Below are 16985 nucleotides of genomic sequence, written 5' to 3' on the forward strand. Positions count from 1 at the left end.
CATTCTTCATCTGGTAGAATTAAGTATTACTGACTAATCTTGTACTTTCTCAAGCATAATGCATAAACTATATATATTATTGGGAACCTGAAATACGACACTTGGTTTCAAATGTAAGTATATGGAGTTTTTTTTTCTTTTAGGCTCTAGGCCTGATAGCTAAACCATGAAAGGGAAAACCCAAGAGGCTGAGGCACCTTGGATCATCACATCCCTGTGTTTTCATGATACTATGAGAAAAAAGCAATCTGTATACAGAGATAGGCAGTATCACGAGTTTCCTACATCAACAGAGAGAGAGAGACAGAGACAGAGACAGAGAGAGAGAGAGTCTCAAATCTTTTACAGACACTGAGCCACACATTTATGCCAAAATCAGCTTATTTATCCCAATGTAGGATTGTAGTCTATCCAAGTTTTCATAGAAATTTCCATCTTACCCAAATTTTACCTGCTCCTGAAATTCCATCATCTTTAAAACAAAATAAAATCCTAGTTTTTAAAATTTAGATTGATAAAAAGAGGCAGAGGTAGGGATTTTTTTTCAATCTACATAGTTACAGAGTGAACTCTAACAATATGTGTGTGATTATGAACAGATAAATTTCAACTCATTCTGTTATAGTGAGCAGAGAAAAATAGTAAAGTTTGAACAAACAATAGATAAAGGGACAATACTATAAGAAAATCAATAGAGCAAGATTCCTAAAAGGAAAAAAGAAAGAGAAGAAAAAATCTAAAGTAAAGGGGTAAAATTACAAATGGGCTTTCGGACAAGCTGTAAGTACTCCAGGCAATGAAGGATGATTGAAGACTGGAATTAAAAACAGATTCAACCAACAAGAAACATATTTTGTAAGGAAGGACAGATGTAATGGCTTGAGGGGAAGAAAGGAAGTAAGCGATGGAGCAGTGAACATAAAAGAGTGACTCAGTTATGCAGTCACAGCAAGGTGATCAAGAGATGAGGTTGGAAAGTACAAAATGACTTTTCAAGTCAAGCAGGAAATTTCAAATTAATATCAGAGTCTGATTAGACATAGTGAAATGGTAGCTGATACAAAATTAACCCTCTCCTGTTCTTAAAAGTCTTGAGGTAGGAAGAGGGAAGTTTGCAGGGAAATGAACAGGGAGAAATTCAAAGAAATTAACAGCTGTTTACATGTAAGAAAAGCCCAAGTAGGAAAAGATTCTAAGCAAGAGAAAACTCATCAACCACCTAATTTAATACCATCAATGTGCAAAGAACTGTGGTGTAGATGAACGCCCTTAGGTTCAAGCCTTTGTTCCACCTCATACATTATCATCTTATGCAAGATTCTCGCTTCTTTGAGCAAAAGGATCTTTGTCTATAAAGTGAGGATAGTAACACATATTTAATAGAATATTATCAAGATTAAATCCAATAAATTGTGCTAAAGTGCTATGTAAATGATACTTATTATTGAAAAATAGGAGTGGACGTTTATTTTACAGTAGTTTTAAGCAGAAGAGGAAACTGCTTAGAGAAGTTTTCTTATGCCCACAGGGAAACAGTGACAGTGCAGGGATTCACCCAAAGCAATCCAGCTAGAAAGTATGTGATTCTAAAATACTTAGCTGTACTGCCTCAGTCCCTGATTTCAGGGAAGTTGCAATCTAGTTGAGGGGAAAATATGTGGAATGTTAAATAATAAGAAAACAAAAATATGATCACAAAGGAACCCATGATCCACGTTAGATGAATGTTAGAGATACGGCGGTTTATGCTGGAACATTCTTAGAAGAACTTCTGGAAGAGAAAAGACTTGAGTCATGCTTATTAGGATGATTGGAATTGGCTAATCAAAATGAGGAATAAGAATAGAAGAAAACAGCAAAATAATAATGTTAAAAATATAAAGCACAGATATTCAGATTACTTAGTCCATCTATGTTAAAGAGCTAAAAAATTAAAATGTAATAGAAATTTTAAATGCTGCTTACATGTCATTGAAACAGAAGAAAATAAGCTGCAAATAATGATTCAACTCCAATATATAGAATATATTGGATATAGAACATACAGAATAATATGAAACAATTTACTATTCGCTATTTGAGGGATGTTTAAAATAAATGACTATAGTACACTATATGCTAACCAGAGACCAAAAAACAATAAAAGAAAATGTAAGCCAAAATAAATACAGGCAAAATAATACTATTAAGAAATAACCTTATTTTAAAATATAGCTTCCTGATTTTAATGCTTATTTTAGATTTAAGGTTTAATAAAATTATATTCAGTTTCATAAATGCTTGTTTTTCATTGGCCTTGAAAAAATTAGAAAGAGAAAAATCAAATCTTAGGACTTTTTTTATACTATTGAAAAAACTGATAAATCTTTCCACAACATGGTCTGACTAAGTATAAAAACTACATTGTATCATCTACTTATTTTGTAGGAATTTTGAAAACTCTAAGTTGAAACTCAAAGTGGAAACACAAATATAAAATATATAAGAGAAAAGGAAAGTGTGCTTAAGTTACAAGACCTTTAAGGTGCTCTTAGGGAGCACGGGTCTAGAACAATTCCTGCTCTCTTCATCTCTCTTCATCCCTCTTCTTCGCCCTTTTGACTCCTACCAAAAGTGTCAACTGGGAACGCTGTCTGTTGTGCTAGAAATGTGAGAAATATTGTTCAAGTCATCCCTGGACAACTTTATTTCCAAAACATTTCTTCCATTAAAGTATTTCTTATGAAAATGCAAACAGTATCTGGCAGGAGTAATACATTCCACTATTAAAACCGTGATGAGCATTTCATTATCAGCTTAGCTATCTATATTCCTAGTGGGACTTATATCTTTAGAGGATTTATTTGAGGGAATGGGAAGTTAAGATAGGCCTTGGCATGATTCATGTATTACTTAGGATTCTTTAGTAACAAGCAACAGAAACCAAACCTGGCTAGTTTAAGTCAAAAGAAAACATAATGATATGAGCAGCTTATATGCCCTAAGGGAGAGCTGAACAACAAGGTTGGAAAAAGTGGAACCAGACAACCCCAGAAGGTCTTCCCAATCCCATGTGACCACAGCTGATCAGATATAAACAAGTTTCTTCTATCTCTCATTACCTCACCCAAGTGTCAGTGTCCCAGGAGAGTAATTGATTAGTCATATTTGTCACTTACCTTACTGTTGACACTACTGGGGAAGGTTAGAGGAAGTATTTGGCAGGAATAGCCAACAAACTTCTCTGGTTTTGGTAGAAGCAAATCAAGCACTTGGATTTCCATCATGTCAATACTGCACACAGCAAAAGATAGCTAATTTGGAAAGAGCAAATCATAGTGTCATTAGGAAAGGGCAATGGAGTCTCAGCAGCCAAAAAAAAAAAAAAAAATCAAATATCAAATGGGTACAACAGAGAGTCTTTATGGAGGGTTCTGAAGTGTAGCAACCCTGTATACCAAGGAGTCTATAAAGAAATAACAGCTTCAAATGCATATTCATTCAATACATAGAACATACTTTATTAAAACAACTCATTAGCTACTGTTTGAGCAGTGGCAAAAATGACTGAAATTAGAATGTACTTAACCAGAAACCAAAATCTGATAAAAAATGGTATGCTAAATAAAGACAACAGCATTAAAAAGAAATTTAATGGATAGTCCAAATAAAATAAAATAAAATAAAATAATAGTGGATAAGAACACAAACTCTGGAGCTAGCCTGTTTTTGTGACCCTAAAGGAGCTACTAAATCTCAAATAATTCATGTAACTTTGCATGCCATAAACTGTTTTGATCCCACAGACAAGCCAAAATTCTGGTGGCATATGTAACATTTACAAATTGCCACATAAACTTGGGGTGCACATGAGATCACTTCTTTATTTTTCCAGTGAATTGCTTAAGCCCACACCTGCCTTTTTAGTAGTAAGTTCAGCATCTCTCTTTGGGCTTCCTATTTCCCCTGAATTCTCCAAGATCCCTGGCTTTACCCACAAACTCAAAAACCCTGATTACATCCTTTTCCTCCCGAAAAGAAGTCTTCTCAAAAATTATCCTAAGGAATGATATGCTCAGGTCTCTGTGATTCACCAGTGTAAGGGAAACTCCCCAGCTGATTGTAAGGTAATCACTTTCAACTTCTCTAGAGTCCACATTTTCCTTGAAATCAGGTTTAAGCACAATTTGCTTACTTTATACTTGCTAAGAAATCCTCATCTGTGAGTACCCATGCTAAGTAAGTTATATGAATTCCCATTAGCTTCTCAATACATGCAGAATAGAATCCATGGCCTTGTAGGGCCCTGTGGGATCTGGCTCATATCGTCCTGAATCTTACCTCATACCCATAACCCATTGCCCCAATAACACCAGCCTTTTTCCCCCTTGAATATGCCAAGCTCACATCCTGCTCATTGCCTTGGACTTGGCGCTCCCTTTGATGGCTTTCCTATGACCCTTCAAGTGTCTGATCTAACTCTTCATTTCTTAATTTCAGTATCACCACCTCAGAGAATCTTTCCTTAAATTCCCTATCTTCATTCTCTAATTGCATCACTTGATTCATTTCTTCTGTAACACTATTAAAATATACTTTTTTGCTCCTTTATTGTTTGCCACCTCCCACTAAGAAGGGTCCTTCTCTGTCTTATTCATTGCTCTTTCCAGCTCCTAGAAAAGTTCCTGAAACATAGTAGGCACTCAATAAATATTTTTAACTAAAATGAGCTAATCTATACAAAGCATAACTTTTTAATATCTGTTTCTTTATATCTGTGCTTTGAGAATCAAATAAAAGAGCTTAGGAGAGCTCTCTGATACAGTACTGTTACAAATATATAATTATAGTTGTACATAAAATATCAGAAGTAGAGAAGTAATAAGTTTTTAAGCAGTTACCGACCAGGCTGTGAGCTCCTCAAGGGCAGGAATTATATTATTATATAATTAAATATAATTACTTATTTATAAATAAAAAATACACCTATTATCACTGTGTATTCCATGCTTGGCATAGTGTCTGCCATGTAAATAAATATTTGTTGAATGAATAGATGAATCCATGAGTGAGCACAGCATCTCTCTACTTCCAGAAAGACTTGCACCTAGAAGGAATACATATAGCTGTAGTCCTTCAAAAGAAATTATACCGATATTATTGTTATGTTCATTTATTCATTCATAAGAATTGTTAAGTACCTACTATGTGCCAGACACTGTGCAAGATGTGGAGGATACAATGATAAAACAAGTAAACCAACCAATCAACAAAAAAATAATGTTCCTGCCTTCATGGATCTCATTGCATGGTGAGAGAGACATTAAGCAAGTAATCACATAAATAACTTTATAAAGTTTCAACTGCGATAAATGCTAGGAATGGATTTGAATTACTTTGGAAATTATTATCGATAAATATTTTAAAAGATGTTAAGTTTCTTAGACAGAACATATATTTTGGTTAGTAAAGAAAATAACTTTTTGAAGAGAGAGCTAGATACAAGAATATATGAAATAAATTAATATTTTTGGCTCATCCACATAGGTTTACTAAATTAAATTAAGTACAGAACGATTCACATGTTCAAATATTTGTTCTCAGGGGAAATTTCCTCTTACTCTCCTCATCCTTAAGTTTGTCTGTTGCCTTTAAAGTCATCTGTATCTGAAATGTCTCTTCGAGCTGTCAAAATGAATATTTCCTCCTCTTAATGTGTTTTGGCTTAAATTCCTCCTAATTTGATATTAAGACCATGACTTCCACTCTCTGTTTGCATTTGCCTTTATTCACCAGCCATATATTCAACCATTAAATATATTTGTTTTAGGTGAACTTGTTACATATAGCATAAAGGCATAAAAAGTGATTTCTTTCTGGAAAAAAAAACTTTTCTGGAATTAAGCCCGTATAAATGTATTGATATGACATATTTCGGTTCTCATTTCTATCCCAGATTATTTTCTAACTGAAAGTTTGTGTCCAAAGCCAAGATGGAGTTAGACATGCAAGAGATCACTAAGAATAATGCCTGTGAAACTAAAGGCGAGAGGAAGCAGAAGGAGGATGGAAAAGCATTTGGACGCTGGTATGGGTGGGAAACTTGAGAAAAGAGAGGAGAAAGCAAGGACAGCTGGGTAGCAAGAGCCTCAGACTAGTGCAGCTCTGAAAACATTATGGCCAGTCTGGAGCAAGAGCTCTAGAGCAAAGACTGCCCATTGAGGGGTCTCTCATTGGGCAGAATGTCCAGGCTCTGCTACCCATGTCATAACAAGCCACTGGCTGGAGTTGCAGAGAGAACACGTCAGCTCCAGTGCTGCAGCACATTCTGAAGACGCTACAGCTGGAGGCTATAGGCTAACAGCACGCCATATGGCAGGGTCATTTTTTTTTTTTTTTTTCCGGTACGCGGGCCTCTCACTGTTGTGGCCTCTCCCATTGCCGAGCACAGGCTCCGGACGCGCAGGCGCAGCGGCCATGGTTCACGGGCCCAGCCGCTCCGCGGCATGTGGGATCTTCCTGGACCAGGGCATGATCCATCGGCAGGCGGACTCTGAACCACTGCGCCACCAGGGAAGCCCCGCAGGGTCATTTTTGAAGGAATATCTGAGTGAAAGAGCTCCATGGCTACCACAGACGCGTTATAATATTTTACTCAAGTATAATCTACCTACAGTGAAATGTACAGATCTTAAGTGTACACTGTCTAACAAGTTTTAACAAATTTATAAATCCATTTACCCCATCCCCAACAAGACGTAGAACATTTCCTTCACACAAAAATTTCCCTCCGGCCCTTAGATCCAACGCCCCTTGCTTCTGCCCCCACCGTACACACATACACACTGAAGCAACAACTGTTCTTATTTTTATTACCAGTTTATTTTGCCTTCTTTGAATTTCATATAAATGGAATCACAGCACATGTCCTCTTTTTGTTCCTGGCTTCCCTCATGCAATACAATATTTCTGATATTCATCATGGCATTGTATGTATCTTAAAATTTTTCTTTTATTGTCTGAATACACCACCATCTCTTCATCCATTTTCCTTTTACAGACGTTTGGGTGGTTTCCAGTTGCTGAAATAAATAAATAGTCACTTGAACATTTTTGTACAACATTTTGTACATTTTTTGTGGATGTATTTTTCATTAATCTTTGATAAATAAATACTTAGGAATAGGATTGCTGAGTCATAAGTTAGGGTATGTTTAAATATATGAAAAACTGCTAAATAGTTTTTCTAAGAGAAACTATTCTATATTTCACTATTGTTTACTCTTCATTATGGATCACATTTTCTTGCTTCATTGAATGCTTTATTGTTTTAAATTTCATTGCCAACATTAAGTATAAAGGATCAGTATTATTCTAATTATTTCCCAAACAGTACAAGTGTCTTCCTAATTTGGCTGTTGGAAAGAAAGGCTGTTTATTCTGATTCTCTCTAGGAGTTGAGTTGCTTTGCAGCTGGCCCACAGTTTTAGTTAGGGTGGGTTTACCTACCCTCAGATATGGAAGCTAACATGGTTCTCTGCTAACTATGAAGAACTCATCTCACCCCAGTACTCAGTCCATCATGCCTTCCTTGCATCCAAGACTATTTTATAATTCCATAGAAAAGTATAACTTTTATTTTGTCCCAGATTTTCTTGTTTCCACAAACACAAAGGTCTTTTATATCCTTTTACATCCTAACCATTAATATTTTGTGATTTCTTGTGTGTGTGTGTGTGTGTGTGTGTTTAAATGTTCAAATATTTAGGAGAGTTCAATTTCGTTCTCCTTACCTTTTTCGTCCCTTGTATTCTCATTGTCTACTGCTTTTTGTGCTTGCTTCAATTTCATCCTCATTTCTCTGTTTTTTTTTTTTTTTTTGTCTTCTGCACCTTTCTTGAAATCTGCTGTCTCAGGTTTCCTCTCCTCCCTCCTTTATCTTGTGTTATATTTCCTACGTTCTTTTCTTTCTTCTTCCATTTCTTTTTTTGTCTTCTTTCACAGAAGAAATTGCTTTACCAAAAAATAAAATAAAAGCATGTCACAATTTTTATCTTTATGGTCACCTTTTGCAGGTTGTTGGTAAATTTTGCTGCTCTTTTCCACAAGTTTGTCTTTTTTTCCCACATGTTTATCTTTGTGTTCAGACTGTGCCAGTTTCCTTTGCTACTCATTGTTGAATGACTTGAATTTTCCTGGGCTAGCTATTTGCAGGAAGTTCTTGGTTAGGCAGGAGAGGCCAGGATAATCTTCCATGACTTATAACTCAAAGATGCTCTCTTCTGTTTCCTACAAGTACAACATCATTATCTGAGATGCTTCGTTTGGCCTCAAACCACTTTTGGCAGTGTTTTTGCCACCAGCCTTACCTACCGAATTTTTCTCCTCAGGGTAGACCTGTCATATTTAGGAAAAGCCTTTCTTGCTTCTTCTGAGATCTGCTGTTACTGAACCCTCTTGCCACTTTTCTTCCCACGTCCTACCATGCAAACTTTTTCAGGTCTCAGCTGCTCTTGGCAGTTCTTACATGCACTTAAAATTTGCTTATCATATTGTTTGCTGGTTTAAAAAAATGCTGTTTTCCTTATTGCTTTTATATGATTTCCATTCAGGAAAAGGGGTAAAAGCCCACTTGCACAACCACATTCATATCACAAGTCACCTGAAGGTGTTTAGACCAGAGACCTAAGTTTAAGACTTATAAGACTTATTGTCTCTTGGATGACATTAAACCCAATTATAAAAACAGTAACCAAGGATTTAAACGTTAAGTTCTCTAATTTGTCTTATTAAACACATGTGGAATATTTCCTAATAGCTCCTACTAGGAGAAATTCTATTCCACTGCAATTACTAGAGCAATTAAGCTGATTGTCAAAATAGTTTACTTGATTTGTCACCTAGAAAGTGACTGCATGATAAAAATAAGCATTCTAACACTCCAGAAATAGGCAGAGAAAATTCTAAGATAGCCCCACAGTTTTCCTTAGAGTATTAAAACATGGAGAAGAATACCTAGCAGAGTTAGATGAGCGAGGAGGGGGTTATAAGTACAAGGATATATTTCACTGTGAAATTAGAGTAGGCATTGAAGTTGAAGGCTGGCTCCTAGTGAGTTTTCTTCTGGGAACACTAAGAAACCATCAGTACAAAGGTCACAGAAGTATTTTATGAACCCAACTACTTATGACTTTTTGTGGCTATGGAACTGATCAAGTCAGTTGTCAAATGCAGACTGAGAGCATGGGGGCATGAACAAAAAAGAAAGAGAAAAGTAAAGGAGAAACACACAAGGAAATAAATATGAGTAGTCATATTTATTATGCATGTATTTTCTAATATTTTTTGTTTTTAATATAGCCTTAAAAATGCAGAATGCAGAATGATCATACTCTCCTCCACTCTATCTGGCTCTATATAATGTAGTGTTCTCCAGCCTCTTCCCTCACATGTAGAAAATGATATTTGTATCACACTAATGTAGGCTGGAAAGAATTTAGGGGTATGAGTTAGTGAAAAAAAATTGCTTTTATATAATTATGATAAGAAAAATAAAATAGACCTACTATGGAAGATATTAAATATTGAATACATATGAAGTTTCAAAATAAAGTATTTTCAAAATTTTAATAAGAAATTTGAGCTTGCTTCTCTGACCATAATGTTTTAATCATGGATTTTGTGTGTGAAATAGCAACATCTGCACACCTCCTGGTCAAAACTTATCATTAAGAGAATAAGTGTTTGTGACAATGCCTAGAAAATAGTAAATACTATATATACATAACTGCAAAAAATTTTGTGGGAAAAATTTTAAATCATTTTTTACAATCATTCAAAGTTTACAACACTTGAAATTATGTTTGAAGAAGTTAACTCTTCCTATTCTTCTTGAAATATTCAATGTTAAAATTTTTCATGACAATGGAAATGATTCTTGTATTGAATCAAATGTCTGTTATCAAGTATATCAAACTAATCACAAAACTCTAAACTGTAGAGAACACATTGTTAGAGCAATCATCCTGCACCAAGTTTGGATGTTATAACTGTTTTCATTCTTTTAGTATTATAGATATTATACCACACCGTTCCAATTTATGAAAGATTAAAATTAATCAATGTTTATCCTTTTTTACAGCTAATACCACCTTAGATCATTAACCCCTTTTAGTTCCCTCCCAGGTGCTATGTTTTAATTTATCATCCTTATTTAACCCACAAGATATTGTGGATACTATCATTTTATCAAGGCAATGTTTATATTTAACCACATATTTACCACTTTTCCTGTTCATCATTCATTCCTCCACCTTAGGCTTTTGATTCGAGATCCTCTACCTTCTGCCTGAAGCTTATTTTTGTTCTAATTTCCTCTGGTGAGAATCAGTACTTTCCCAGTTATTTCATTATATTCTATTGTTGCTCTGGAGAGTAAGCTATCACACACCCTGAGAATAATCTTTACCCAGCTGCTTTTAAGATTTTTCTTTTTATTATTGATGTGCTGCATATTCACTAAGATGTATTTCAATCTGGCTTTATTTTTATTTACACTACTGGGGATTCATTGGACTTCTGAAATCTGTATTTTAGTGTCTTATTAGTTCCAGATAACTCTCAGCCACTATCTGTTCAACTATTGCCTTTACCTTATTCTTTCTCCTTTCCTTCAGATTCCAATTAAATGTATTTTGAATTTTCTCACTCTATCCTCCATGTCTCATCTCCCTAATTTTTTAAAATCTCATTGCTCCTTTCTGGATTTTTGGGGGCCCAATTTACTAATTTGCTTTCAATTTTGTGTAATGTTATTAAACTCATGAGTTTTAAGTTTTGATTACTACATTTTCACTTCTAGAAAGTCTGTTGGTTCTTTTTCAAATATACTAGATTTTGTTGTAGCTTCTTGTTCCCTGCAGGTTTTCAAGGTCGTCTCTTACTTCTTTAAAAATAGTTAACATGGGCTTCCCTGGTGGCGCAGTGGTTGAGTCCACCTGCCGATGCAGGGGACACGAGTTCGTGCCCCGGTCCGGGAAAATCCCACATGCCGCGAAGCGGCTGGGCCCGTGAGCCGTGGCTGCTGAGCCTGCGCGTCCAGAGCCTGTGCCCTGCAATGGGAGAGGCCACAACAGTGAGAGCCCCGCGTACCGCAAAAAAATAGTTAACATGAAGTCCATGTCTATTATTCTGAAGTCCTGCAGGTCTATTTATATTGTCTTTTGTTTCTGCTGACACTTATTCATGATGCCTTGCTTTTTTTTTTTTTTCTGTGCTGCTTACTGTCTTTGAACATGTATGGGAAACCTGGGATGAAGGGAACTTCCTCAAGAGAACATTTGTGTTGGCTCTGTGACATGACCGGAGTCACTACCACTTAATTTCAAACCAAGTTCATGGCTTAAGGGTCTCTGGATTCTGTAAGACAAAGCATCTGAGTTTCAGCTCTGGCTCTGTGTTTCACCCTTCTCAAGGTTCTTAACTGTACTCTATCTCTGTGTTCTCATCTATAAAATAAAAATAATGGTACTTATCCCATAGGTAAATGCTTATTGGTAAGATGTAAAATGCTAAGCACATAGTGCTCAATGATTAACAGCCATTATCATTTTGTCACTTAGTGAGTCTTCCCCCCAGGTTGCCTTAATGTCACAAAGTACTAGAAATATACAGGTAAATTCAGAGATGGGCAGAAATTAAATAATCACTAGTTAAGCAAAGTGAACTGAGGCATTTTGCATTAGGAATCAGCAGAGCAAAGTACTTATCACCATGGGCCTTGAAAACAAAAAGAGCTAGGGTAAACTCTCTTTGCAACCTAGGGTAAGCACTACTTAACCTCTTCAAGCCCTAGAATCTTCATTTGTAACATGAGAATGGTTATATTCCCTGACAGCTTGTTCTGAGTTGTTAAGTGAAATTCTACAATGCATTTAATATTTAAATCAAAAGTAGGCATTTTACAGGTAGTGATGACAAAGATGAAACCATTAAAATTATTTTGGCAATTCACATAAAAGTGGAAAGGCATTATAATGAGTTCCAATTCTAATACTCTAAACTTTCTGTGAGGGTAAAAGGCTATTTTAGAACTTTCCTGAGATACATATATTTACCAAGTAACTTTACTTAGGTGTGTTTGTGGTATTCTTTCAGCATTTTTTTTTTTTTTTTTTTTTTTGCGGTATGCGGGCCTCTCACTGCTGTGGCCTCTCCCGTTGTGGAGCACAGGCTCCAGACGTGCAGGCTCAGCGGCCATGGCTCACGGGCCCAGTCGCTCCGCGGCATGTGGGATCTTCCCAGACCGGGGCACGAACCCGTGTCCCCTGCCTTGGCAAGCGGACTCTCAACCACTGCACCACCAGGGAAGCCCTCTTTCAGCATTTTTAAGCCTACTACATGTCAGGCACTGATGGGTACCTGAGGTATAAAGAAGAATGCCCTTAAATAGTTAGTAGTAGATGAGGCTGATATTCAATCAAATAAGTATAACATGATATGAACAGTACGAGTGTTATGAGAACACAGATTTCACAGACAAGACATTTATTTAACCTAAACAGAGAGGACTTTCTGCCATGGAGAATGGGAGGTTGAGGTACAAAACGTGGGAAAACTTGCTATATTTGGCAAGGAGCAAACAGAACTTAACCAAAAGGTATGTTTTACAGAGTAAGAGGCAGATGACATTTGAAAGATAATCTGAAACCATGCTGTACATGTCTACATGTGCTGTGTTTAGGAATTTGGACTTTCATTCCATAAGTACTGGGAAGTCACTGAAATGTTATACGGTATCAACACAATGACAGGATCAGATTTCTACTTTTTTTGGGGGGGGGTGGTAACTGACATGAGTATATATACAAAGATAGACCAGTTAGAGTGAAGAATGGGGGCGGTCAGTTAGAAAATTATCACAGCAATCAAAACGAGAGAGGATATGTACATTAAAAACACAATCATCAAATGCTTCACTTTGAAATTAAAGTTTTCTCTTTCAATGCCTTGGAAGAATGTTCTTTGAATTCAGAATAACTACTTCCCAGTTCTTCTATTGGTTCCTAAATGTGAAAAGTGCATTGTTATTATTTATATACCATAAAATCTATTAGATTTCCCTTAAGATATTTTATGGAAAAATTAGTTTCCTTTTGAAAATCATATGCAAAAAAAAACCCCACCACATTTTATTATAACCTAAAGAAACTATAAAGGTTATTTATAGAAAGAGTCTTCATCTTCCCTTTCCAGAAAAGAACACTAGTCCTTTATGACCAGGGGTGGGGATGGGAACAATAACCAGCTAAGATTAACACCCTATTGTAGTGAAAGATTCAGAATCCTGACATAACCAGTCTAAGAAAATGCCAGTAAGGCTTATCAGAAAAGGGTGACTTGGAATCAAAGCATAAAGAACTAAGTCCCTAACCCTCTCCACTCTCCACCCATCTTGCTGCTCAAACACCCTCAGCTAAGGAGTGACCAGCTCTTTGTTCTCCTCCCTTTAGAAACAACCAAATAGCTCTTGTTTCAACTCCATGATTAAATTTCCTCTTTGTAACAGAAAATATTGGTAATTGAGTTGGGTATTTAGGAAGGAAACTGATACAGAAAAGACAATTTAATGTTTCTTATATTTTGCCATATTTTCCAATGTCTAAATATAAATAATTTCATGTGTATTGTGACTTCTCTCCATGAGTAAAATTTTCCTTTAAGAAGACAGGCCTGTGTACACAGGCAGAGTAAATTAGCTCCTGCTTCCCAGTTGCTGAGAAAACGAATTGCTTAAGAAGATTAGAGTCATTTTCTTTACTTAAAGGTATTCCTGACAACCCACACTGAAATTACACAAGATTAACTCTGCTAACACCATTTCCCATTCTTTAAACTATAGCTTTCGAGAAAGCAGCATTTAGACTGAATACTTCAAAGCATATTTTAAGAGGAGATCTCAAAATGCGTGGAGATGCTAATATAGGTATCATTTAAAGATTCAGAATGAGGTGCTGAGAGGTCAAGAAACTTATTATTCGTCATACAGTGAGCCATAAGTGAAAATGCAAAGACGCTGCTTGTTTTTCCCTTTGCCATCTAGTGGTCTGTATACTCTTTTTCCAGATGGCATTTCAAATAAAATGATATCTTTAAGGATATAACACTGTTAATCCCTCAAAGTCAGGGATATTATCTATTTGTCTTTTCCCATAGCATCTTACAGAGTGCCTTTAATGTTTGTGCACTCAAATATTTGTGGATTATTATGTCATATATTTGGCATTGCTTTGTGGCCTATCAGAAATATGTAAAGCAGAAGGGCTTAGGAAAAAAAAAGATTAAAACTGTACCATAAGACATCAAGCTATTTGTAAGAATCTTTCTAAATCTGAAAGCAAAATCCATAGCACAGGTACTAAACTTTATTTATATTAACCGCCATTAGTACTGTTAAAATGTACAATGCAGAAATTTCTCTCTCTGGCAATACGTTGGCATGACCCACCAGAACCATTCTGAAAAAAATGCAATCATAATCCATCAGTTCCCTTACCTTACCCTCTCTGAAGCTTCAGTATTCTTCAAGTATTCTTTAATTAATTGCAAAATTAATATACAAATGTATTCTTATTTAAATACCCAAACATTTCAGAAGTAAATAAAGAAATAAATGAAAAGTCCTATTTCTCTTACTCCCTATGTCTCCCTCCAACCTCTTCTCCTATCCTGACATTAACACAAGAAAATTCTGCACTGTTATATGCAGCTTCATTTCTTCTTGGTCTCTTAAGGGTAGTTCCCAGGTGGAAAATATTGAGGCACACCGACCTAGGTAGTTCTTAAAGATCTAAATCTGAATGAACTGCTGAATTCCCAGATTTAGAAATACGTAGTTCTTTCCACTTACAAAAAAATAAATAAAAGTGTGCTGAATTGTAGTTACTTTATGCTATGACAGAGTCAGATCAGATCTCAAGGGAAATTCATTAACCATTCAACTGTAAAACTTTCATCAGAGAGCACAGTAATGTAATATTAACTATAATAACACAAGCTGACACTTAGCGAGAATTTACTAGGTGCTGGGCACTGTTCTTGATGTTTCATAAGATTTTCTAAAAGAAAATCCCTATCAGTGAAATTTTAAGATATGGCATGTGATCATTAGTACTTGTGTTCATAGTATCTTGCATTTGTGTATTTTTCATTGTTTGATGCAGTACAGTCCTGGACTGAAAAATGATTACTAACATTACTTCACACCTGAGATCACAACAGAGAAATTCAGTGGGTTACTAACGGGACACCCTACTGCAGTGGTAGAGGCACTCTCTGAGTTCAGGTACTCTCACTATTTCCCAAACTTCAATCATTCATGTACTGCTGTCACAATTACTGCTATATCTATACTAGTAGTTCCTTATTACCTTTACACTGAGTTCCTCTTTTTAAAATTTATTTTTGAAAGAAACATCACATAAATTGAAAACCAAGATTATTTGCCATAAAAAAGGTAACTAGAAAAATATACTCAATAAAACAAAGCAGTATTATGAAATTCTAGTTAGATATTGTTGCTTGCTCGTATTCCTGAGACTCAGGCCTGCACAATCTCTGTTAAAAAGGTAAATCCGGGCTTCCCTGGTGGCGCAGTGGTTGAGAGTCCGCCTGCCGATGCAGGGGACACGGGTTCGTGCCCCGGTCCGGGAGGATCCCGCATGCCGTGGAGCAGCTGGGCCTGTGGGCCATGGCCACTGAGCCTGCGCGTCACGTCCGGAGCCTGTGCTCCGCAACGGGAGAGGCCACAACAGTGAGAGGCCCGCGTACCACAGAAAAAAAAAAAAGAAAAGAAAAATAGAAAAGGTAAATCCAGCGAGCGATATATGTAAACTCATTTCAGCCAGCTTTCTCCTTGTCTTAAACAGAATGGTTGATTAAAAGATTAAAAGAGTATCGGAAAAAAATAAACAATCCTTTCACTGTACTTTTTCAATGATATTTAATATTGTACCAGGTCATCTAAAGTAACCCTCTATGACCTATAATGATGTTGCCCATCATTGAGATACAAGTCCCAAAATGTTCCGGAAAATACCCCAAAATGCTTTGGAAATTTCCTAAACGATCTCCTTTACTTTTATTTTGGTTTCAGAACCTCAAAAGGAATCCCGTTTCTCTCAAGACCTGCTCCAATATGCCTATTAATCAATATCAAGAAATAACAAGTTGGTAGAAATAGAAATTATTAACCAAAAAACTTGTTTTCAGAAGGCAAATATTAGGTAGATGAAAGCAGTACTGCTCTAGGAAGCATAATCAAGTTCCCAAATAGCATCTTGTTTGACCTTGAATAGGTCAGTAAACCACTCAAATATTTTCTCATTTGCAAAAACAGGGAAAACACTACCCACCTACAGGGTGGGTACGTGGATTACAATGAGAGGAGTGGCACAACACTCAGAAAAAATGTTACTTGGATCAAAGTTGCATATGACTTCAGTTTATTACAACTTACAAAAATCCAAGTGTTTTTATCTTAATAAAAAGACCTCCATTTGTTTTACCTTAGTAATCCTGAGGCACTATTGCTCAGTTTCAAATGCAACGTTGAAAATTAAAGCTAATCCAAATATTCTTCTTCTGAAAGCCTGAAATGCTCCAGAAAAACTGCAAAAACCTAGGTGACTGCTCATCATTTGGTCCAAAGTCTATTCAAGTCCTTACTGAAAAAAAAAAAAAAATTAAAGTGGCAAATATTATTAGTATATAAAATAATTTTTCACATGAACAGTATCTGAATACATTTTATGGTGACCTGAAATAACTTTAGTGATCCTTTCTTTACACAGGGCCAAAGTACTAAATAAATAAATTAGAAAGATACCTAAAATTATAGTGCCATCTACAGGCAAAGAAAATACTATCAATGATGGCACATTTTTAATGATTTCATATTTTCTAATTGCTACCCAATGATTAAAAGAAAACTGGGATTTTATTATTTA

At 35.9% G+C, this 16985-nt stretch overlaps 1 protein-coding gene across 2 annotated transcripts in view; it reads right to left on the reverse strand.

The window, feature by feature from the left end:
* Positions 1-12544: 12544 nt before the first annotated feature.
* PUS7L (pseudouridine synthase 7 like) overlaps positions 12545-16985 on the reverse strand; it is a 31238-nt gene continuing 26797 nt past the window's right edge. The window contains exons 11-12 of one of the 2 annotated variants that reach the window (XR_014295293.1): positions 16545-16703; positions 12545-13043 (exon numbers count right to left, since the gene is read on the reverse strand). The gene's annotated coding sequence lies outside the window, so the exon portion shown is untranslated. Of the gene's footprint in view, positions 13044-13947; positions 16704-16985 lie in introns of those variants that run through there. The other variant, XR_014295294.1, reaches the window with a different exon arrangement.

Source organism: Mesoplodon mirus, assembly GCF_964341445.2.
Source record: "Mesoplodon mirus genome assembly, chromosome: 11".
In the NCBI taxonomy this organism is placed as follows: Eukaryota; Metazoa; Chordata; class Mammalia; order Artiodactyla; family Ziphiidae; genus Mesoplodon; species Mesoplodon mirus.